Source organism: Netta rufina (genome assembly GCF_964035555.1).
Source record: "Netta rufina genome assembly, chromosome: 4".
Classification (NCBI taxonomy): domain Eukaryota; kingdom Metazoa; phylum Chordata; class Aves; order Anseriformes; family Anatidae; genus Netta; species Netta rufina.
In genome coordinates, this window is record NC_140127.1 from 30,561,220 (window position 1) to 30,588,203 (window position 26,984).

At 36.9% G+C, this 26,984-nt stretch overlaps 1 protein-coding gene across 2 annotated transcripts in view; it reads right to left on the minus strand.

Moving 5' to 3' along the window:
• The window catches only part of GRIA2 (glutamate ionotropic receptor AMPA type subunit 2), a gene marked incomplete at both ends in the record, with an annotated part of 89,483 nt that overhangs the window by 50,606 nt on the left and 11,893 nt on the right, over positions 1–26,984 (minus strand). The gene's annotated exons all lie outside the window — the stretch shown is intronic.

Here is a 26,984-nt window from a genome sequence, read left to right on the forward strand (position 1 = left end):
TTTTAAAAAATAAATTCAGAGATATATTTCTCATTCCTAGAAAATTTAGAAATAAAAGTTACAAAGTTATTCTTAAATTCAACTTATACAATAAAGAATAGCGGTATAAACATTATGGCAGCTGCAATTTATAAAATGAGTCATGACCACACGTACTATCTCAGAAACAGATAACTTTTTGTCATTAAAAATAAATTGACTCTGAGATCAAGCCTCCTTGAACTTTTTTGCAAAATACTGTAAACATTTTTCTATTCAGGAAAGATAAAGTGAGAACTAGAAGCAAATATCTTAATAGCAGAAAAGAAGTTTCTGATTTGCTTTAAACCCCCTGACTTTCAGGCATTATTATAATTCCTGCATTTTTGGACTCAGCAAAAGCTGGTCTTTCTGGATGACGCTTGCAGTCATGCTGCACAAAGAATAACCTCATAGATGTAAATAATATGCTGATTCCTCTGATTCCTCTTTTTTTTTTTTTTTTTTTTTTTTTTTTTTTTTTTTTTAAATCACTTGAGACAATTCAAGCCAATTGATGAATGCTGCTGATCACTGCAGCCTGTAAAAGGGCTAGTTCTTCTAGGTCAGCCTGCTCTTTGACAATTCAGGTTATACTACTGCCTAGGTTTTAAAAGCAGAACAGACTAAGGAAAAAAACAACACTGATTAATTCTGAGATATCACCTATGCATTCTTTGGTTTGCATATTGTCACCTTGAACAAGAGACAGACCCTCCTAGAGAAAACATCTAGTCAGCCTCATTGCAATCCCTGCTACACCTGGCCTGCTGATAGATATAAATCACTATGTCACTGAGGCTAATTTTGCCTAGTGCACCAATCCTTGAATATGATTCATTGATAAGGGCAGAAATGAGTTGATTTTTTTTTTTTTTTAATTTCTAAGATTTGAATGCTAACCAGTATTTTCTCTTTTAGAAGTTAATCACATTATTATTAAAAAAGACATGCCTTTGTACCTGTTATTATTAATTTCTATTCTCTTTTCATGATTTTGCTTATCTACCTTTGCTCCACAGTCATCTCTTACCATAATTATTCCCATACTCCTATATTCCTATATATTCCAATTAAAAGTACCTGAACAGCATGAGGGAAATTCTGGGTCCGCCAGTTTCAACAGTTATTTCCTATTAATTTTAATTAGGTCAGAATTTCACCTCAGGTGAGAGAACACAAATGATGGAAAAAACCTGACAAATAATACCCCTTTACAAAAACACACTGCAGGTATTCCAGAGTGAGAGTACAAGATGGTCAGATCTCTTCCACTTTAAATGCAAATCCCTACATAAAGTTGCAGTATTTATCTTGAATGTTTATTAAGGGTATAGCTGCTCCTTGTTGAACAAAGGGTTCTGAAAAAAAAAAGCTGTTAATTTTCTGGATAGCTTTTCTGTTTAAGTTACTCCAAGTCCTTGTTCTATCCCAAATCACAGTGCTCTTGCTGAGACAAAAACAACACATTACCTCCCCACACACTCGTCAGCAATTGTTTTCCACCCACAGCAATGCCTAAATACTTTCTGAACTTGCTACACTCCAAGTGTTAATGTCTCATATCCCACCTTCAAACATGCATATTAGAATTAACCACCAGTTTACACCTGGATCCCTAGACAAGAAGACTTGGCCACCAGCACTCTACAGCAAGATTTTGTGTTAAACTACTTTAATGCCATGTGTGACAGAAACAATGACGCTGTCATCTCAGGATTGCTGAAGAATAAAGAAGCGTTATGCCAGTACTGCTGACTCCCAGGATGCTATTACATCTCCTGTCACAGGTTGCGTTTTGTCATTCACCAGCCAGTGGTCTTAAGCATAGATGAAATAATGCTGCATACCAGAAACTTGGAAAAACACAGACAGGGTCTTTCCAGAAGTACCCATGCCACTCCTATTAGAAGCAAGCCTGAGTATTTGGAGCCCCATACTCCAGTCTCCATCTCAGTTCCTCCCCTCATCATTCCCTCCCCTTTCTGATATAGGGGAGATCTGGACCCATCAGGCCTTGCCCAAACATTTTTGGGGTAATGAAGGTCAATCTGGCCCATGTTTGAGTTAAGGTTTCCAAGGTGGCAGGTTTCCAAGGTGGCTGCTGCTTGGAGACTGTTGGGGCATCACTCCGCCTGTGGGAGGGGGCATGTGACTGCCTTCCCATCACTTGTTTTTCTCTTCCCTTCATTTATCAATCTGTCTGTATCTGCACCCACTAGTTTTCACACTTTGTCTCTCCCTATTCTCTTCTGTCTGCTGTGGGTGGGAGTGAGCCAGCAGCTCTGTTGGTGCTTGGCTACCAGTTAAGGCCAACCCAGGACAGGGCAGGTGTTATCCCACCTTCCACATACAGGACAAAGCTTTAAATAAATACCACTGGCCTGTGCTTGAACGGGTGAAGGAGCTCTGTACCCTTTCCACGATACAAATACGCAACCACCATACTTACTCTTCAGTAAAGACCTGCTTTTTCTTTCAAAGTGAATGCCCACCCTGACAGAGCATGAACTTGCAGCACCTCTTGCAGCATGAACTTGCAGCAGTAGTTACTGCTTATTGACAAAACAGCTTCCTTGGATTAGCACAGCAAGCAGCTCTCTGCTTACACCTGGTCTTTACACCTTTACACCTAGTACATCAGTCTATACATGTTATGTGTGAACCGGGGAAGGTGAGTGATGTCCCCTTGATCCTCCCTCCCACACCAAACAAAAGACAAATACCTTACACCACCTCTAGCTGAGTAAGTGATGTTGCTGCAGTTCCACTTCCAGCAGTAGCAGCTTAAAAGCTGAATTCCACAACATGTGTACTCAATCCCTACCAGTATTAAGATACAAGCAAAAACATTCTGTATTTTTAAAATGGTTAAGAAAAATGCACCACAGACATGAACTTTCATTTAATTCAAACAAGGCTGCCTGCATGTGAAAACAAAACTTTCTAACACAAATCTTGAAAGTAAGGACACAATGCACACTTCCAAATATTAAGTTATATCAATTACCAGAAAATCAGCATCAGCTTTAAAAGTTCATCAGCAGTGATCAGTGTTATGGCTGAACACTGAACATCATCAGTGCTAGTCTTCCCAGATGGGAAATTCCCATTAATAATCAGTGAGAGGGCACCCATGCAATGTAATAAAAGCTTGTTTGAAAATAAGCATTTAGACAGTTAGAAGACAAATTCTTGCAAATATTTTGGGTCATTTGGTCTCTGAGGGCAGGAGGGAAAGGAAGGGAGGGTATTTCTAAATATGTAACAATGATCTAGTGAATAATGCTGAATGTGTAGTTCTTTTGGGCAGGATTGCCACCTTAGATTAAGTCTACAGTCATTCTTATTGCTGGAAGATGTTAGTTTTTCAATAGTGAATCACAAGCAGTTCACAGTTATTAGATTACAAAAACTCATGATGATTAGGACTCATAAACCATCGAAACATTAAGGATATATTTAATCAGAGACATTAGAAACAACGGCCAGGATTAATTTCTTTCAAGCTCTTCTATTTCAGCTGTTACTTCTGGGGTTTATGTTGTCCTTTCTAGAAATAGTCATTGGCCTACTTAGCAAGAGAACAAGAATAAAATATGCCAGTTTTGTGACAACTTTCCTAGAGACACTTGCTTAGACTGGCAAGTATTTGGGAATTATGAAAAACAGGGTAGATAATTAAAGTTACCTGAAAAGTGTTATGTAAGAGTTCTCATTGTTCCTCTATTAACTAATAAGCAAAGACCTATTTTGCCCTTGTATTCCAGAACACTGAAAGTGTATCTTAGTCTCTCCCAAATGCTAAAGCCTTGATTTGTTAAAAAAGTTTATGCCTGGGATGAGAAATAAATGCCTTGTCAAAGGAGGGCCAAAACTACTTCACAGAATTCACTTGTGCAATTACTCCATTGATAACTACATTAACTACAGTGATAACTTCACCTGTTGCTGCTTAGGCCTTCTTTTCACCACGATGTATTCATAGCTTTCTTTCTTTAATACCTTCTCCATTATGCTATTCTGATTTGTCTATTAATTCTGTAAGTGGGATAACCTAATATTTAGCCATGGCCATTACTATCTCTCCAAAAACAAAGATATAAGCAACAATCATTCTTTGCCACCCATCAATGAGCATATTTTTGTGATTTTTATACCTCATATAAAGAGACTCATATTAAGACTCAAGAAGTGTCAACTAAAGGGTACATCTGAAAATTCAAAATACAAAAACAACTGCAAATATAATTAGCTTTACATTATGAAGTGATCATCCCAGTTTAGGAATGACAGACATTCATTTTTGTAGTGACTAAATAATTGAATCTTTAGAGGCATAAAAATCACTTTGAAATAGTTGTATTTGAATTCATAGGTTTAAAACCTATTCCTAATCATTTTTTTTAAGCCAAGATTTCCTCTCCAAAGGGGCAGTAACAAACCCAATCATTGTTACATTCAAATACAAAGAAATTGGAAAAAGAAAGCTAGGAAAATGATTACTCATTAAACTTAATTATTAACTTATTAAAAGAAATGTCTCACAGTATTTTACCATACCTTCATGCAGGTAAAGATATAACTCTTAAGATTCTTCTAACACTTCCAATAACTTCTGTATTTGTAAATTCACTTTCATGCTCAGTCTCTGTCCAAAGGTGAAAGTTTTGAATGACTGAGAAGCTATTTGCCATTCACTGCTTAGATTTTAAATGCTCTTAACATGAAGGTGGCTTCACATGTTATTCTGTTACAGTATTATACATACTATATATATGTATACTATAATACAGTGTTATACTATAATACAGTGTTATACATACAACAGTATATAGTTATTTTACTATAGTGCTAACAAAACTGTTCTAATACTAATATAGGGAAATAAGTCTTCAGCAAATATTATTTAATCACATCCAATCATTCTCTTACTTTTAAGGGAAAGAAACTACAGCACTAGTGTGAAGCAACCATCAGGCATAGCCTCTGCAAAAGAGGAGCAACACAAAGGAGTGCTTGCTGGCCTGGGAAGATGACAGATGAGTCGGAAGCAGCCAGGAACAGGACAGAAATCGAATGCCCAGTTGTTTATTTCAGCCTCTGAAAGGGGACTTTAAGAACAGACAGCAGCAAGGAACCACAAACAATAGATTGAACAATAGTAGCAAAAAAAAAAAAAAAAAAGAACTACAGCTGCCAGAAGAATTCACATATGATTGAAACTGCATCAGAAATTCATTATGAGAATAAAAAAAGTATGTATTGCTTCCAAAGAAAATTGCAGCATAGCAGAAAGCACACTGTATGCACTTTTATAGACTACACAATTTTTTCTGTAGGGGTGTTCCATATAGTCTCCATGGTCTCTTTTACACATTCAGATTATTCTACTGCATTCTAGACCCAAGCGGTAAATTTCTACTCAGAAGACTGAATGAAGAATAGGGAATCACTTAAGTCCATCTAAATTGCTATCTGGAACCATGGAAGAGTATGCATTTAACAGCATTACTTGAGATGCAGATAAGTTTTTCCAGGGGCATGGCAGGCTAACCAAAAATCAGGAAGACATAGCTCCCCAAGGCTCAAAGAAAAGCATAATAACCAAAAGATGAGATGATAGGCCAAAGCTTCATTCTAGAATTCAATACAATAAAACATGGACAAAGAAAACAAAGGCTGGCATTTTAAAGTCCTAAGGTATACTTTAGCAAAGCTGAGAGGCAAATCAATGCCAATTAAAACATCAGTGGCAATCAGAACTGAAAATAGGCTATATTTCTGGATAACAAAACAACAATAAAAAGACATTTCTTTATATCCTCCTTTATTATATTTTAAACACAGCACCAAGTAGATTTTTTTTTTTATATATTTTATTATGGATTTTTATTTTATTTTTCAGCATGTAAGAAAATATGCATGGCTGAAATCACAGTCATTCAATACTGATCCAAACTGTGTCCTCTTTGCAGGCTGTACATAAATACATTCTGGTAAAATATAACAAAAGTAAACTTCACTTGGACAGACGAGTATCAAATGAGATTGAGATCACACTGTGTTGGGTCTGTCTGAGCTGGAGTCACAAAAAAGGAATGGACTCAGTGATGAGTTCCTCATCTGCACATTCTGTGTAAAAGCACGAAGCACAGCTTCGAGCAGCAGCTAGGCCACTAAAGAAGCAATCCATAACAGACAGGAGGCCTCTGTTTTGCACAGACTAGGAAGGAAATTCTCACAGCCTTAGAAAGCAAAGAAAGCAAAATTTATATCCTGAATCTGGAATGTTAGTAGAGGACAGTTATGGCACAGCAGGCACCAATGATGCTTCTCCACCTTTTCTGGAAAATATGTGGCCTTCAGTTACTTACTGTGACCTGAAATATTTGGAGATTGTGTGACCGAATGGAACTTTCCGCACCATGTTATTAGCAAAAGAGGCTTTGATCATTGTGCAAAGTTAGAGTCAAAACCTGGGCTGCTGCAGTGCAAAACCAACTCAGAGACCAGGAGAGGCAAATTAATTTATTTCAACCAGTCAATCATGCTTCACACTGAGAAAAGAAACTTTGTGCCAATATGGGATATTTTAGGCAAGTACAAAAAAGCCTTCAAGAAGTTAGGGGCCATCTGTTAGAAAAGTACATGATCGTATGGCACAGCTTTTCTATATGCTAATGCTGCAATAATGAAGGTGGTAAATAAACATCATGTTCAGATTGAAACAACAGGTCAGAAAAAGCAGTCTGTTTCAATGACAGTTGCATTTAATTACATATTGCTTGGCAGTGCACTGTAAGCATTTTAAAATCTTTTTCATTGCTATGACAATTACCATGATGCAAAAGAAATCATTGCAAACACCACCGAAAGAACTATGATAAAACAATTATGCTTTTATGAATAAAATAAGATCTCTGTAATAAAATCAAAATGTAACACAAGTCTTCTTGCGAAGAAATTGCCCACAATCCAAGGAATCCTTACATAGCTCTTCCCAGAGCTGTTAGGATGCTAGTGTATTCATCTAAATCACCATTTCTAGCAGCCAAAGGGGGTTACAATGCTTCCTGATCCCTGAATCTGGTGACCTGGAAACTCTGTTGAGTAACAGAAATGTAATTTTATCTTGTCTCCAAAACACAGGACATTCTTCAGGATGCTTCTCTACACTGCCTCACTTCATTGTCTCCTCCCACCCCTCCCAAATAAAATGCATGCTATTTCCACTTGATGAAATTTAACTTTCATTTACTTGTTTCCTTCAGATCTAAAAATTCACCTTACAAATCTGTCTGCCTTTGTCATTGTAGTTGGGAAAAGGTATAAACACAACCTTTCAGTAACATAAAACTTGTCATTTTTCAGTGTCCAGCAAAGTATTACCTCCTAGATGTAGGGAGCCAGTAATCAAATCTAAGAGGAAGCTACTGGCTTTTTTGGCTTGCCACACTGTAAGCCATGGAGAAATCAGCTCTTTCAGAGTTAAGAAAGTTTAAGAGTTCTTAGTCTGCGCAATCAGAGTAATTCTACTGAATGTAATGGATCCAATATGATTTCCCCCTACTGAAAATGTGGTTCTCCATTTTCAGCATGACAATTTTCAGAAACGTTTCAAACCAGAAATGTTACGTACTCATCTCCTCTTCCCCTTAATCAGTTCTGTTGAACGCATCCCTTTTCTGCACTTCATTAAACTAATCATCATCCAGTTCCCATGAAAATTGTATATTTGAAAACTTGTAAAAGGATTTGGAAAAGGATAAATCCAGCTTGGTAGGTCCAACTACGTTTTATTAGAATGCCTGCAGATAGTTATTCAATTTATGAAAATTGTTTTCCTGTTCTTAAGCTAGAAGGGCCAACAGTCACTACTTAGATTGTGTCGTCTTGCTCAACAACACCCTATGCCATCTAAAAGGAATCACGGGTTCAACACTGAGTCCCTCTGTTACAGGACAAGGATAGGTATGGGAAAAGACCCTGAGGCTGTCTTCTAAAAGGAAGGCAGGAAGGAATCAGCGTGAGTCTTATGGAAACTGCTAGAATGAATAAAGAGGATTTCCTGAGGCAAGGAAGGTATAGCTGAAAATACGTAAGAGATCTGTTACTCTCAGAAGACTTCATACTATAGTTTTAAAGGAATAAATTGTTATTTTCCAACTGGTCAATTGTGACCTGCAATACACATTCTGAGGAAAAGTCGGAAGTTTAGTCCTAGACATTTATTACTTATATATCTCCCTGAAATGTTGCAACTGGGAGCCTACCTCATCCACACAATACGCTGCAGTCTACACCTCGTCACTTCTGCACAGCTAGCACTGCAGGATCCAGCTTTACTGTGACTTGCTGTTATTCCTTCCTACAGTCTCTGTCCCCCCAGATGGCTGAACCTGATTTTAAAATAAAACAGATAACTGGAAATTTTGGCATAAGATACCTTTGCACAGAAGATCTTACACAAACTAATGGTTAATGTAATAAAAAGCAAGCCTCGTGAGACCTCAGTTCCCTGCCTAACAACTTTTACCCCCTCATAGCAAAACCTGTGGCTCTCTTCCACCTGGAACAACTTCCATCCTATAATGTTGCAACCTAAATCACTCACCCACAACAAAGGGTCAGTTACACTTGCATACGATGTTTTTCCCCCTGATTTTTCAGGCTGTAGTTCCCTATACAATATTCATTCCCTGTAATGTTACAGGTTTATGACATTCACTGGGATAATTAGCTGCTTAACTAACTGCCAGGCTTTATTTGGATTTACAAATGGTTAAAAACTCATCATTTAAAACACATCTTCCTACCTGCATGCCTTATTTTTCCAATGTGTGTTGAAATAACAGAAGCATTGTTTATTTGTAGTACTGGTATCTGAAGTACTCAAATACCAGTCAATAAACATTATTAGTAAAGCAAATCAGAAATACAGTGAAATCCTCCTAATTAGGACACCCTAGTGAACAGCTTATTGTCCTGATTATACAACTCTTAATTAAGAGAAGAGTTTATTCAAAAATAAAACTGCATGGAGAGCTTTAAAATGATAAAGTAAAATGAGTACTCATTGCAAACACAGGAGGAAAATTCATATTCCCTGCACCTCCTCTGTTAGTTCCTTTAATCTTCGACAACTTGGTGCATTTCAACATACATTGAAAGTTCCTAACTTTTTAGCTCCTATTTAGGAAATTTCAATTTAGCATAGGTGTAAATTTTTACCAAAATTTACAAATATGTCATAAAGTATATTACCATCTGCTTTAATAAAGCAATGATTATACCCCTCCTTCAGATGGAAACTACTACAATACTTGCTTCACTGCAGCAGAGTTAATTAGCTCAGGTGAAGTTCTACATTGTTTAGCCTCTATCTTTTGCCTCTGTTACCTGAGCATCTGCATTGTACTGCAGGCTACGCACACACATGCACATACACTTTATCTTGAAATAAAATAAAAACAATTTGTAGAGGAAACCTGTGCCATGTCTAAAACCCAGCATGAAAACATCTTGCCACTTAGCAATCTGATGGCATCTGAGGGTCACGGTTTCTTGATCTCCAGGTTCTCTGATAGGTTCCGTGTAAATGTCAAAAATCTCAGTCTTTTTGCAGTTGACTTGTCTCTTTTTCCATTACAAGTAAGCCATCAACATCAAAACGCACACCATTGCATTTTGAACGTTGAATGGCAAACCACCTTCAAACTTCTCAGCTGTAGGAATTCTGCACTCGGAGATGCTACACTTAAGTACTTAAAACCAACAAACCCAAACAACTCTAAAAAACAAACCACTGAGAGGCACTGCTGTCACTCTGCTGGAAGTGTCAAGGAGCTCATAGCTAACTTAAAAAATGTAAACCTAAATAAATGAAAAGGAATCATATGAAAAATAAACAAAATAGCTCTGTGATTATTTGGGGGTAATGCAGAGAAGAAATCTTGCACAAAAACCTAGGTAGAATCCTGCACACCTCCAAATTATGCCCACCTGACAGCAAACCTTCTGTTATATTATGTATGCTCCCTCCCTGTGTAAAAGTTTTGCAGATGCTTTCAAGATTGCAAGAAGGTCCTATCCACACATTCCAACTGCTGTCTCCATGATGTGCACAAGAAGTCACAAAAAAATGAAAGACACTGCATGACTTCATAGTCACCAACAATACCTCTTCCTCTAGCTGAAGAGAGCAGACCTGAATGTCACAAAATTGTCTGCAGAGCATATGAAAACATACACATTTTTGGAAACTGAGCTTTTTCAGCAGAAGGACTTGTTTGCTTTAAAAATTTATCATAATTTAACTCAGATAAACAATCATTAAGACGTTTACCACTGCTACTGAGTAAATACTATAATACTTAGAAATTGCAAATAAAGCTTTGCCATTTCCCTTGCAAATAGTGACATGAAACTAACACTTAGGAGTTTCTAGACACAGTGTTAGACAAAACAATCTCTTTTTCAGGCACATTTACATCTCAGAAATGTAATCTCACTTTTCCCTTTGTATCAAGTATTGAATAAAGTATTTAGTACAAAGTCTATGTTCCCACAAAAAAAAAAAAAAAAAGATGACATTCTGTTTATCCATGTTGACAACTTGCATGGTCCTTACTTTAGTGTCTGTTTTGGTGTTTTGAACTTCCAACTCACTGAAATAATCCTAAAAGGTGATATTTTAGAAATATTACTTCTCTTTTCCCCTGTTATTTTTAAAGACTCATAACATTCAAGCATGGGTCATGATTTGGATGTCTGCTTCATGAGTTGAACAGAAGGCAAGGGCAAAATACTGTAAATCATGCTGTAGATCTTGTAGACTAATTTGTTATCCTTACAAGAGGCTATTTAAAATCTCTATCATGAGCCAGCTGGAGTGGTTGCTGTGCACTGCAGACACAGTAGTCCAGTCTTGAGTAATTAGATTTCAGGGCTTTAAAACAGGACTGAGCTACTACAACCTAAAAAATTACTGTGCCGCAGCTCTACCAATATCCTGTGGTACTTTTGGCAAATCATATAGATTCTGTGTCTCAAACTGTTTTTATGTGCGGGCTGGAAACACTTCTTCCCTCCTCACAGAAAGGCACTTGTGGTGTAACTGATAAGCAAGCAGGTCTTCCCTACAGCTCTGCAGAGGATGAGAGTGACAAGCATAAAGAAAGGTACAGTAGAAAGCACTGAAGCAGGAAAAACTCACCCTTACCCCACCCAAAAAAAGAGTTTAGGCAGAAAGTAAACATATGAGGAAATGGATCTGTAGCACTCTAGAATTCCGTCAGGGATGAGGTCTGAACTCACTGGATGCATCCTGCCTCAGCATACATCTGACCCTGCTCTCTCCCATTCCTCTTCAGCCTCAACAAAACACTAAGAAAAATTTATATGTTCCAGGAACCAAGAGGGGGAAAAAAACTAAGGTTCTGTGCTGGGCTTGCTATTGCTCAACATGTCCATAATAACCTAGCAAAATGAGTAAACAGTGAAATGAAAAAAAAGTGCAACAACACACTATTTAAACTCCTCAGAATGATAAAGTTTTAAATGACACAGGTAGTATTGTTTCATTGAGGAACACAAGTCGCATAGCTAAGAAAAAACAGCTTGATCACCTGCTGAAGTTGAACAGTTAAGACTTTCGCTCTATCCTAATATTGAAGGGAAAAGTGTGCTTTCTAATGTTACCCGTACCTGAATTTTGCTAACTCTTTCAGATTTTGGAGAACATGGTCAGGAGACTGTGTTTGCTTGTTCCAGTATTTCTCCCATAGTTAAATCAGGAACCAACATTTAGATTGCTCCAAATGATGATGATTTAAAATATTATTTATTTCTGTAGGTCACACCTATTATATTTAATGGAAATGCTATCTATATTATGATAACATTGTTCAGGAAAATATAGCATCTCATACCGTTTGCCCAGAGTAAACAGTTTTGCACATACAGCATTCTAATGCATAGAGCATCAAGCTTTTATAGTTGTTCCTACAAATACACCTGATCAGCATGTAATGCAACAAAATACAGCACTTTGTAGCATATGGCATGGAAAGTAGTGAAGTGAAGGGTGTGCCTAGATCTCAGCTGTGGCATGCCACCTAGTTTGCTCTGTAGCATTTATTTAAACATATGGCTCATCCTAGGCAGCATCAACCACTGAAGCACAGGTGTGTATTCTTTCACTTGAATTCATGACCCGTGCGACAAAGCTACGATCAGCTCTTTCAGTTGTATACTTTATGTCAATTCTGTTGTAGAAGTTTACTTAGAATTTACTACAAGAAATGAATGGAAATTCTGCATTACACCTGCATGTGACAAAAATATTTAATTATATCGAGCATTGTTTATACACTTTTCCCTTTAGAGAACAGGTCCTAATTAAAGCTCTTTGACTGTGCTATAAATCACGGAACAAGGATGCTGCGTTTTTAAAGGACAAATTTATAGTGCCTGACCAACAGCAAACGGGTTCCCTGACTTCCTCTGAAACAAAGTCATCAGTACGAAATCAAGATCTCATTTATTCTGGCTTGCTTCTAATGGTGGTAAACCCCAACATTTCAGCTCAGGTGTTTTCCCCAGTCTTGGATCTTCTATTGTTCTTTCTTCAGCACCATTTTGGGTTGCGAACAAGATCTGCCTTATTAACAGTCACCCTCACTTGCTTTCCACCTGGCTAGAAGCTGTTTAAAGAAATCAAAGCTTACTAGGCTTTGTCCCCTAAAGGACCAGAAATTGACAGAGAGGCTTCTGTATTTCAGACAAACACTGCTGATTTGTTACACAGGAAATCTGCTGCTTCATAAATTAGAAAAGGCTCAAATCCACACAGACTTTTTTGCTGCTCTCTATGTTAAGGCACTCAAAAGATGTTGTAGATATTCTTATTTAAACTATTACCTAAACCAGTATTGGAACTTTTTTTTTTTCATCCAGCTCTTGCACCTTTTCATCAAGCATCATTTTTATCAAGCATTTTTTTTTTTTTTTTTTTGGAGATGCTGTGAAATGCTTTGCCCTGAAAACTAGAAATGCCCCAGTTCATCCTCTCTGAAATACAGAAAACAGACAAAGCTAATTTCAGAGCTGTCTTAAGCAGAGCTGGCATTTCAGTATCTGAGATTATCATTGGAAATGTTTGCTAGAACCACAATTTTATTATGCAAACATATGAAATATAGTAACAGCTTAATCTTATTCTCATTGGAGTCATTGGAAGTTTTGCTATTTACTGAAACAGGAAGCAGATCAAACACTAGAAGCTTAATAATGCAAGCTCACTCACCATTGTGCAAATAGCTCTTGATTAATTCAAAGTACTGCTGTAACACAGAGAAGAGCTCTGTGAAGGAGGAAGTGAAGCCTTACTCTGCACAGGGGCAGAAAGCTTTCCTACTCTGGGAGCTATCCCTCATGCTTCAGTATGCTGGTGCTGGTCAAAGAGCTGCAGAAGGGGCTCTGTGCCCAACACCCCCAGGGCACAGGACCCCTCAATGATGTATGAATGAAAGAAGGTCTGAACAGAGCAGTTAGAAGCCTAATTGTCTTGCAGGCACCCAAGGAAAGCCTGCTGAAAACCTGGTTCTCCAGCCAGCTCAATGAAACCAGTCAGTCTATACTACTGTGAGCTCACTCTATCAGGCCAAGCAAGTCGATGCATGTATGTTTGTTTTCAAGCTATCCAGAACAAAGTTACATTTTTATAGCCTTCAGCTTCATTAAAATATTTTACGTAACAGTGATAACAAACTTGTTTAGACAATGATAAATAACAAAGGAGATAACGTACATTGTGCTACCTTCTGTCAAATGCATGCTGGCCAAGTATGGCCTTTCTATGTAGACAAGACTGGCAGAATGGTACCAAAATTTGAACTTCTGTAAGAGACTTCAGCCATATGTCTTGATCAATTTATATGCAGATCCCTTCCCTCAGCAGAACTTCTTTGCACCAACTGTTAGCCCATATTGTTGAACTGAATCCAGAACAACAGGAATGAAGGAGTACTGTTCCCTTTTAATTTGAGGAGCGATAAAAAGGCAAATCAAATAGAAGTATTATTTTTATAGCAGCCTGCAGGTTTTATATGTAGCCATCAAATCAGAAAAAGATGCATATTTACAGTTTCTAAAGAAAATAAATAAAGAATTAGAGACAAAAATAAACAGATTGTAAATTTAAATATAAATTGTGTGATATCTTGACATCTTACATGAAAAAGAACACGGGACAAGGGAAAAAATAGATCAACAAAGGCTGCTGAAAGTCAGAAATAAGGCACAACTTTTCCTCCTTTCTACTTATCCTGAGGCTTGAAGTCACTACCTTGTAACATTTTAAAAGTCACATAGCTGTAACATTGCCAAGAATAATTCTGGACATTACTCATCCAAATATAAAGATAAGGTTTGTTTTCCCGATTACAAAATCTGCATGCAATGCACAGAATACATGCATACTTTGAAAATATTTTTTAATTTTCTTTTGACTATATTAATTAAGTTAAAAGGATTAATTTTTACTTGTTTTGAATTATTTAACTAAATACCATGTACATTGGATATGTATGGTTTATTGTACAGTTGCACACCAAAGGAAGTGTGCATTTTCCTGTGTCTAAAAATATAAAATATTTTATATTGCTTTTGTTACTTGGTTAAAAAGGTAGAACACACTGTAAAATATGCTAGTTATTAATGGAATTAACCTGAAATTTATGATTTATCTGTAACAAGAAAGCCAGGTTACTTTAACTTTCAGAGGAAACAAGTACCACACTCCACACTTAGCAATACAAATAGTGCTGCATTCCATACAATGCTGAAAGAGATGAATAATCCTCAGTGTAAAATAAAAGTTCAGAGCAATACAGAGCAGAAACAACGTAAGAGGTTAGCAACACTTCTGATGGCAAAAGGTTTAACCTGTGTCATCTTCTATTTTTTCCCACTACTAACACACAAATACAGGAGATGAGTGACCTTGTTTATGTAAATGCAACTAGTCACAGCCTTCCTTGACAAATTCAAATGACAACCATGAAAGTCAAATTTTGAGCAAGCATGTGCTAACTACCTTAGGCAAAGTATATCTCAAATATTATTCATCCTTTATGTAAAAAATATGACTTGACCTGTGTTTATCACACATACTCCATTAAAAACCTACTCTGCCTTGGATTCCTTTTGGGGGATAGCAACTCAAGTGGTGAGACTTCATTAAAATGATGATTTGAAGAACAACTTATTCAAAGCATGGTTTAATGCTTGATTTTTGCCCTCTCTAATTTTTCAGTCCTTTCTGTTAATTACCATGGCAGTGCTGCAGAAACTGTTGAGTTCTAACCAAGCTGTCTATACGGCCAACTTTTTGATTGAGTTAAAAAATGGCCTACCACTTTTATACAAAGTCAGAGACAGCAGAGATGAGAAAGATCCCCAAATTCTAACCCAAATCACTGTCCTTTCAGGGCAGGATCATATATTTGACCCACTGGCATCTTCTGTTACACACTTTCACCATACAGGAAGGAGTCTCCCATCCACTATGAGAGCTAAGTCCAAACAATGAAAGCTGTAACATAATTGACAAAGCACATGAAAACTCTCCTATGATACTAACATACAGAAATGAATGGGGTTTAGTTTGCCAGAGCATGTCCTTGGTGGGAGGTCTTGAAATATACATCAACGTTATGACTTCGGCTAAGCTATCCTAATTTTGCTGTCTGTACCTACACAAACACACATATATATAGTTTTTTCAGCTACATATGAAGCATTATTTTTGCATTGGTAGACCCTCTCAGAGTTTCCAGTCACTGTAAAAAGGAAATCTTTTAACCTACTTATTACCCATTAACCTGCACTTACTGCACAGCATCTGCAGCACCTTTTACAGGGGAGGGTTTTACGTTTAAGTCCTCAGTAACATTTCATGAAGAAGTATTTGGAAAACAAATGTCACTTCTGGTACTTTAAAACAGTGGGTATATATATATATATATATATATATATATATATATATATATATATTTTTTTTTTTTTTGAATCTAAGAACATGTATTTATAGAGAGATTACAAGCACAAATGATGTAAGAGTTACACCTTTTTTTTTTAATTACAGTGTAACTCCCCTGTGCACATTCTTATTCTGGAATACTCCTTACGACATAAAACTTCAACTACAAGTAAAAATAAAAATTAAAAAAAAAAAAGCTGAAATATTACTTACCTTCAAACACTACAATAAAGGCCAAACAGTCATCATGTTAATTAGTAACCTAAAAAAATAATCAATACAGCATAGCCTAGATTAAAGACCTGTGCCATTACATGCTCATGGCAGACTGCACAAACTTTTCTTCCAGTACAATTAGATGTACCTTGTACTTATCTCATTCCACAGTGCAAAGATGTTTATGACAAGTGACTGAGTTAATACAGCTTTCTATAAATAAAGAAGAATCAACAAAAGAAAAACAAAATTGGACATGTTTTAATTGCAAAGAGGAAAGCAGATGAAACAGGACAAAAAAAAAAAAAAAAAAAAAAGAGAATTCCTGTGACACCTGAAGGCAAAGCCAAGAAAGAACCGCATAATCATCACTGGAAAAGCATAATTTGTCCACTTAAAGAACTTCCTTGCACATTCCTTATTGTTATCTCATGCCAGAGTTTAACCACTAAAGGTGTCCCTTTTCTCTTTCTCTACCTTAGCTAGTAAGACTGCTGTGCCACTGCTCTCAGAGGTGTTCAACTGAAAGTTCTGCATACACTGCTTTTCTGTCTCCCTTCGCCATGACATGACCTCAACCTCTTTCAGTTGCAGCACCAAAAAGTTGCCCAGCCCTGTGTTACTGTTCTTCATCCCTTCAACTGTTAAGCTCTTTGGCAACCGGCATTTTTAGACTATCTGAAACTGTGAAGAATCCATACAACTTGATAACGATGCAAAGCACAAGGAAGTAGTGCCTTTGCTTTGCAATGCAGGAAAAAGACTAGTCTGCGTCATCCAGATGAGTCACACTAGCAGATTAAGTAAGGGCACCCACATCAGAGAATGAGGCAATGACAGTACAGGAAAAACAAAATGTTTTTCTAGATTTTTAAGTAATGAACGCAGCAATAATACCAACAATGGGACTAACACCTTAGAAATCATTAAAATCACTGTAAGTCCTTCAAGGTGTGACTTGTACAACAGAGGAGATTAAGGAAAGGCTTCCCTTTGTGTAGTAGTTATTAGAAAAATCAATTCCATCTACAAGTGTAATGACAGTGGTGAACCACCATTACTATGATTGACTGTATAATCTTTAGTGGAGAAAGATATTCCATGCACAGCATATTTCAATATCATTGTAATAAAAATGGAGGCATAGTTGAGTGCTTCAAAAAGTGGGAATCACAGGTGTGCTGTGAATAGAATTAAGATCCAAAAGAGCAAGTGTTTCAGGAAAGCTTATCTACCTATGACCATATCCCCACATCAGGTTCATATAAGGTACTAAGTGCTCGATCCAAACAGCAACAGTTCAGTCAGGGTAGAAAAGCTAAAGACAAAAAGAGGGCATTAGGTCAGGCTCATATTATGTGGAAGAGGCAAAGCAGCTAAGAGCATCAACCCATTAAGTAACATAAGAAATGCTAAACTCCCTGTCAAGATTTTTATTTGCATTAGCAGAAATTTGCAATGAGCCTATGAAAATCAATAACACTGGGAAATGGAAAAGGGGGGTGATGAATATTTTTGAGTAGTCTTCTCAACAAGGTTTTCCAAAACTTCATGACTGTATACACTTAAATCCGAAGTAAGTAAACTGTATCAAATGCCTCATTAGAAGGCCTTGGGACAGCATGCTTAAAGATAAAAACTCCACTGGTAGAAACTACAGACTGTTAAAAATAAGACCCATGCAGCTAGTACACTATGGTCACATCAAAACCAGAAGTATCCACTGTTTGAAATTCCATTAGTATGTACACAGCAGCACTGCAACAGTTCCACAGATCATATCCTTGGCAATCCACACTAGTTTTTTCAGTGACAAGATGTTAGTACATGACCTTATAGATACAAATATATGACCTTAAAGTGAAATACATTTGAGAGAAATTCCTGTCAGAGACATTCAGTCAATCCATTTTCTAGAAAGACGAAATACAAAAGAGAAGAAAGCTATGGAGATGTATATTTGCTGTTACAAAATACCAGCTGGCACCAGAAAATGAGCTAGCAGAAAACCAGAATAAATGAGACTTGTGGCAAACAACCTCTGAAGAAAATAATGAAGTGATAAATAAGAACAACACACTTCAAGGCAAACCAGATACTTCAAATGTAAGTAAAGGATTGAGAGTGGAGACCAGACTAATGGGGAAAAGATGAAGAGAACCTCAAAGCAAATCTGTCCAAACATTCTGGAAGATATCTGCAACTGATCTGTTTAAACCTAGAATAAATCAGTGACTGCTGATTTAGATAGAAAAGTAGAGTTACAGGTATACCTCCTGCTCTTCTGTCACCATCACAGGGTGCGTTCTGACCAGTGAGTCAAGGGAATTTTGGAACGTATTCTTAGCTTTACAGAGAAGTTGAGCATTAAAATCAACCCTTACTAATGTTATTTCTAGGAACACAGATTGGACATTTAATTCAAATCCAATTGCAAACAGGAGGATAGCACTGGTCTTTTTCATATCTCTTTTCTGTTTTACTGCCTGCTCCGTCTCTAGTGGTCCTTGTGAAATCTTTGAATTAGCTCCTTTTTTAGAATGAAAGAATCATCATCCAAGCTGGAAAAGAGAAAGGAGGAAGTAAAAATTAATTTCCCTAAGATAGAATTATTGGCTGAGGTTTAACATTGGGTTTGGAAAGTCTAAAAATGGAACTTGAATTAGCAGAAAAAGATAGCTCAAATTTGTATTCTCCCATCTTATTCCATCATTTCTTTGTAGACTGCAGAGTACTTTTCCTCTTTCTCTACAAGCACGAACCTGATATCCTTTGTGTCACTAACACACTGAAATAAATTTAATTTTATTTTAATCTAATCATATGATACTATAGCACATCAGGACTATCCTAGAAACATGAGTCTTGTGAACACTGCTTTTATTTCCTCCCATTCATTACTCTCCTTTATATTTTGGAAGTAATACCTCAAATGTACTGCTCATTAAATGAGTCCCCTTTTTGCCTGATGACCACTACACTGTCAAACTACTTTCCAAGCTGACTGTCACACACAGAGAATGCAAAACTTTGGTTTAATAGCAATTATGCTATCATCTTACCTATACGTGGTTTAGTGCATACCAAAAAAAAAATAGTTAATACAAAATACTGCCTAAGTTTTTTCAGCAATTAGAGAGACTAGAGAGACTACAGTATAAATTCTTACAGCTAGTCTTAAAACTGATTAGACTACTAGAGATTAGGTCTGAATTAACGTTACAGAAAACCAAGAATAGATGCTGGAAGCATCAGTGCATTTGAACACTTACATCTCTGAAATAACAACAGAAGCAGCAAATTTCTGGTTCCTGAGAATTCTGGTCAGATACTGGAAGGAGGACAAGATGGTACCAACTGAGGAAGATGAAGAGATCCCACTAAACAATGTTTATCTTGTTTAATCAGTGTTCTCCATCTCAAGTAGAAGTCTGGTTCCGTAACACTCAGCCTTTCCGATATGTGTATCACTATATAACACTGAATTCTTCACAGTTCCTCATTTATCAAGATGCATTTTAGCTCTGCTGCTTCTTACCACCTAACAGTTACTGTATTTTTAAGCTTCTAGTTATTACTTGGTTTGCTGACTGATAAGCTGTTCAACCTGCAAATGCTAAGTGGGAATCGAAACTATTCCCATTTTAAATGGGTGGTTGGATGATCATTTAAGATGATCTCAGTTTGATAAACTACAAACTACAAACTGAAACACAGTTTCCCCCAAGACCACATGCATGTAATTTAATCACATTTTCTGTGATAAACAACAGCAATACAAAATAGCAACAAATAACAGGACTGACTCTTTCACAGTCAGCTTAATCCAGCCATGGAAGAAACCAATTTGAGAATTTGATTTTTCTTTTACTACTGAGAAACAAGATACAGGAACCAGATAAGCTCTGTAACCTTCTCGTTTAAACACATTGATCCTGATTAGTATCCTAACATTTACAGTAGCTTTCTACTGGGTCAACCAAAGGATACTGCTAACCTAATCAGAGGTCTATTGAAGACTATTGAAGAAGTCTGAGAACACTAAAAATGATCTGACGTCTTCCTAGACAATGAGAAAGTCGTTCAAAAATTAATGCAACATTGGTTAGCAGAGGAAAATAGTTCTGAGTTCTTTAAACTAGAAGGTCTTCTGCCATTTACATACAAAGAAACAAACAAACAAAAGAAAAAAAACACAACATACATTATATAGATATATATATAAACTCGTATCTTCAATCAGAATAATGAACAGCTATTGGGGCCCAGAACATCTAGGATAACACAAAACATGGTAGGAAGCCTTTCACTCCCTATGCACAACGGTACCAGAAGAGGACCATTTGTTAAAGAGAAGCAGCTTTATCTTATACAAAACAAGATTCTGCACAAACCCTTAAGAATCACATTTTTAGTGGTAGAAAATACATTCACTTCACTTGTTCTTTGCTGCTAGAAATACCTACTGACACCAATGGAATAAAACTGATAAGATCCATGCAAGATTTCCCAACTGGAAAATAAAGGCTTACATTTCATCTAGGAAGTAAAGGATTAACACAGATATATCATAGATCTTATACTATAGGTCACTCATTGAAAAGACCTTTATTCCATGGCCAGAAAAAGTCTATATTTAAGACCATTTCTGCAATAGTCTTGATTCTATGTTTGCCTTAATTACTTCTGTGACTTCATGGTTACCAGTAATCAATTCAAACCCTTGTTTATGTCCCCACCTGTAAACTTAGTATTAAATGGTATTGAGAAAGATTCTTTAAAAAATCATATTCATGGTTGCTCTAAAGTACATATACCAGAAAAATATATTTTATTAATTTTTTGTAAATCTTTTTTGGAAAGAGCCACACTGAGAGCATGTATAAGAGTTACTATTCTGCATGAGAGATAAAATTTTAAATGTCAGCAAAAATGGCCCTTCTACACATTGCCTGGAATATGATTCTTGACTGAAAACAATGTAATGCTTTTGTAAGCATTTATAAAACAATTAAGAAAATTAAGACTACTAAAATTCTAGAGTGGGATACAAGCATGATGGTGGTCGGAAACATTTTGATAAAACATTTTCTATCAGTTGAAGCTTTTTGTTGAAATGGATCTTCTCCCTAATTCTTTCTTCCCTCTCATCCCAAAAAAGAATTTGTAAGGTCCAGAATAGAGTTTTGGGCCAGACACAGAAAGGAAAGTGCAAGTGTTTCCGTAATTAGCACTATTTGAAAAAACACATAGGTCAAGCACCTGAATCATGCAGAGGAGAAAGTGGTTCTGGTTTTCCATTTATACAAATGCTCTGGAGTATTTCTATCCCCATCTGTAATCTTCTCACATGTCCTCCTCCCCTCCCCCAACCCACCACTTTTTTTTTTTTCTCCTTACCAGAAGATATTTCTAAAGGACTGCTTTCCCTCACTTATTAGAAAGGAAACCAATGTCAAAACACTGAATTTTTCTGTCAAATACAATTCTTGTTTTCTCTCCAGCCCTTAGGAAATCTAAACTCATTTGCGGCTCTGCTGTAACCATCCATTACAACCTTGAGCAAAAAAAAAAAAAAAAATTAATCCTCCTCCACCCCTTATTTGCACTGCATGTGAGAAGAGGGAAGAAAGTTCTCCATCTGTCTCACTTGAATACTTCTGTTGTGAGCATTTTGGGCCAAGGACTGACACTTACTATACAGCTTTGCAACATCTAGTATACAACATCTAGTATAATAAACCTGTAATACCTCCTGGGACATCCAGCCATGAATGCAATGCAAATAAATGCAGATGATGCTCTGCAGCACGAACTAGATGTTATTTACAGTTGTTTCATGGTGCAAACCATGAAACTGTTTGCACAGTTGCTAAACATACAGCAATCACTCTTAATACCCGCTTACAAATACAGAAGTATTTTCAGGCTTTTGGAACACCACGCAAAGTGGTCTCAAATTAGCAATCTTGTATATTTTAGCAGTCTGATGCAAAAAGTAACTGATAAAAAGGCTATTTAGTTCAAATCCCTCAAAACTACTGACAGACGCAGACCAGTCTAAACTGCCTCTCATCATCTTCAGTACTTCCTTTGTCATCAGTGTATGACATGCTTCAGGAAATAATCTGGAATGAATACCAGGATTCCAGAGAAAACAGCGATACACAATCAGATCCTGAGCCTTTCATGTACACTGAGTTACAATGTGAGAGTAGTAATGGTGTGATTGATATGATGTGATTGTACATATGATTTATATCTGATTGATAACAGTGTGCATTCACAATCAGGATCCTCAGCGTTGTAGTTGACTGGTTCATGCTATGCTGCAAGCTGACTGGCAGAAGCCCTTTCCTTTCATTGCATTTCTAGGAAGTAATATGTTCTAGAGCATATATGCTTCATTAAACTAGAGCATAAGGTAAACTAAGTCTTCCAGTAAATAATATTATAGAAAACAAAGAAACAAACAAAAAACTCAAAAGAAAGAAAAAATGCCACGCAGAATCACTGAAACCTGAAGACAAGTCCACTTTAAAAAATCAGTTAATTTAAAGCCTGGTGAAAAACACCAGCCCACACACTGAAAAAGAGTCTGTCTTTAGAGCAATGTAAGCCCTTGAATCCTACCAAACATTATTGAAAATAAAGGACTGGCTGATACTAAGAAGACCTCAAACTGGAGCTCAAAAAGCCTCTCTTACCTTCAATTTATGTTTCTTCCTGAGGGGAAATATCAAGTCCCAGACTAGGAATACACACCACTGTGACAGTTAAAACAGAACACCAGAAAAATGCAAACAATGCTGTTCACATTCAGGACTAAATTAGACATAGTAAAACAATCAATTTCTTATATCAAACATTTCACTTCTGTTAATGCTGCACAAGACATAACACTGCAAAGACAACAACAGAGGAGTGCTCTTAAAATAGCAATGCATTTTTTCTCCCAGAAAAAGTATCAAGTCTATAACTTATACATGGATTGAATTTGGCAGCATGAGCATCCAAAACAGGCTCTGGGGTTTGTAATGACACTGGAATGCACTGCCAGAAGGTAACACTAATAAGAATTGCAGAAGAGCATGGGAAAGACTGCACCCAGTTTCCCTGAAGGATACATCACAATACAATCAGAATCTTTTGTGGGAAAAGTGTATGATGATTTTTTGGTAGCACAGTGACTTTTTTTTTTTAGTGAATTTTATTTTAAAATTAGCAGGAATTAGAATTAATGCAACTTGAAACCACAGAAGATTGCAACCAGAAAAAGGATTTTTGCATATTATCAGGAAATCAATGCTGTATCTTTCTCCAGCAATATATTTAGTTTAATGGAAAGAAAAAGACACTTTTATGGAATTTAAGTATTTTCATTTACACATTACAGAGAACATGCATGCTTGTATGTATTGGTTGCTACTTCCAAGTATTCCAGAGCAAGGGCCGAGTCATATAAAGAGAAAGCTAAGAGAGATACTTTGGCCACCTTGCTGTGCTCAGCTCCTGGTGTGGATGGCAGTAAATCTGGCATCTTGATGTGAACTCAAGACTGTCCCTAATTATGGGAGGCTGATAAGGCTTGCCCTCCCCCACCTTGGTTCTGCAATGCAAACAATTCAAAGTGCTGCATTCCTGACACATGCCCATCCATTCCTGCCTGTGATGCACTTCTGAGAGACCATCTATTCTGGACAGGGAATAATCAGTGTAGCAGAAGATAAACCAGAAATGAGCATCTGAAGTCACCTACGATACACCAGGGTACTAATATCCCAGAGTACTGAATACAACAGCAATATAGCAAATACTTGGAGCCTCTACACATTCCCCAGCCATGCTGTCACTGGTTGGGCAGCTCACATCCAAATAACCAAGCACCTGTCCCTCAAAAGCAAGGTGGCCAACTCCAGATTGCCGACTGCCTGCTCTTCTCCTAACTCCTACCTGGACACTGGCTGTGGCACAGACCTGGTCCTGACACAGGTAGAGTAACTGAGGATATAGCCCACTACACAATAGCACCAGCACCTCCTAAAGTACTACTAGCAGTCAGAGTTTATTTGCCAGTTGCAAAATAAGTAGGAAAAAAATGTATGTAAAGGTGAAGTCACTCATGCTGGTCACTCATGCATCCTAAATGGTAACCCATAAAACCTTTATGCCACATCCGATCACTATGAATCACTTAATTATCATCACATATTTTTCCTAAACATATATTCTTTTCTATGCCATTGAAAAGTAACTTCAAAATATTTTAGAACTTAATTGCTCATCTTAGTCTTACACTTTTAAAAATAGCTTCTAGTTTCCAGGACTCCACACATAAAAGATTAAGAGAGGTAATAACTTCTCTATCACCTCATGCTATACTTGCACGTATGCATTTTTTAAGCTGATGTGCCCTTGCAGTAAGAACCAACTATCTGCAACCTTCCACAGCCAGGAGCCAGTCTATGGCCCATGGTAAGGAACAGAAGAGCTCTCTTTTCCAATGCTGCTCTCTGACTTTTAGTCTTTCAATTACAAAACTGACAATAGGTTAAGCTGCTATTAAATGAGTATAGTCTTCCATGTTTCAGACCACACAATTAGAAACTAAAAAAAATAGTAATAATGCACTGCATCATGAGCATCAATTGTAATTTAAAAAAAATGCATACAGTTTATAATGAATTACAACTAGATAAGACTAAACCTAAGCATTTTTCAAAAAGAAAACTTCCATGAAATTCACTTTCATAATAGATAGATTAATAGGAAGAACAAAGAAATCCTGAAATCCTCCCATAGTGCTGGGACAGTTTAGCATACCTCTATCTAGTTAATCGGTCTGGCATCAAGGTAATTCATGCACTGAACAGAAAGGTCATGAGAAATGACAAGAAAGGAAATTGGAAAGGAAGAGAAACTGGAAATAAAATATACATGTATTGAGAAAGAGAAGAAGATGCTATGGAAAGAGTGAATGGGCACATAGATATAATGCAAGATAAATACAAAGAGAATCTCTCAGTAGATAAAAAACGGTGAAAGAGATATAGACAGATGTATGATTACAGATTATCAGTCAGAGAAGAACAATTTTAAATATAAAGATAAATTTTAAAGCATACACAGTCCATCCTTCCTGCAGTCTAACCAACTCCAACAAGATTTCTCTTGGCTAAGTTCCATTTCAAACAACCCCTAGAATACTACTTCACAAACAAGCAACAGTTCAGTTTCCATCTTGACAATTCCCTGAATCGTTACAGGTTTTTTGTTGTTATTGCTGTTTTACTAACTATAGTTTATTAAAGCCAACTAGTTGGTATATGCCAAACTAACCCTTAAGAGCTAGTAGTATTGCTACCTACACAAATGGCATGATTTTAGTAAGGAGTGTGTGTCTACAGCTGGACAGCAGACCCAGGAGCCCTACTCAGCCCCTCATCTCCTGCCTGCTTTCTGGGGGGTGCAAAAGCACTGAATGCCCCTTCAAAAACACCCTTCTGCACAGGAAGGAAATCCAGACACGTGAAACAGAAAGAAAGGTAGCACACACTGGTACCCAGTCTGCTTCACAGGATTAGTGTTATGGCCTCTACCTGTCATCAGCCTCAGTAATTGAGTAATATATAACTTATCATTTAATTCAGCCATCTGTGAACCCCCTGTAATGTCTATTTGAATACATCTTCTTAAAAGTCCAAAAGTTTTGCATATATTTGCTTTTTCATATTTACACAGCGAGCTAAAATGGGATGAACTGTTTCCAAATGCATGGAGAAGGCTGGGTCAAATCCTGTGAATCACAGCCTTGCTGAGCTTTTGCAATTCCAAATAACTGTTTCTGGCGTGCAAGGTACCCTGGACCTTTCAGGACTCAGCCTTATATTAGCTGTCAGGGAAATTTACATCAACTGAATAGAGAATTTGAAGGAAAATCTAGTAAACCTATTCCTGAGGGCTGCATAAGATTTTGCCATCACTGTTATTTCATTGCCTGTAAAAAGGTACAGACACACCAGAATAGGGCTGTTATATTTATCTTTGTCTTGATGCACTCGTTTGTTATTCAACAGCATATCACTACAGTTACTCACGCCAATTTGCTGACTTCCAGGTCTAAACTGCTCACTTTTCATGCTATTGATGAATAATCTAGATCTTCACAAGGTTTTTTGGTTTGTTAGCTTTTCTTTGTAGAAACAGGAAGCAAAACTTCACAGTTAATGAAAAATCAGCGTACAATATAGCATATATTAGGTGCCTCTAAAGGGTGATAGGAACATATTTTCCTTATGCACATCACCCTAAATGGAAAAAGGGAACTTCCATTCTTTGTACTCAGTAATCCATGGAAAAAAAAAAAAAAAAAAAAAAAAAACAGGAGGAAACAACCTGAGTACTTTATTGGTATCACCTATCTCCTTCATAGCAATGGATTGTGATATGAACACAACATTCCCTACATGAAGATTGCACAGTTTTAAACAAGGTAATGTTATTTTATCTGGTGGCCAAAAGGAAAATGTCATTCCTACAAACAGTTTCACTTCTTATTTCCTGACCATCTTCTCAAGCAAATACTTTGGATGAAACAGAGCACACAGAGTTGATGATCCTTCATAGAAAACATCCTGTCAACAGCATCCTAATCTTTAAATCTAGTGACTATTAGCTTAAGTGTCCATGAATGCAGCTGCCACAG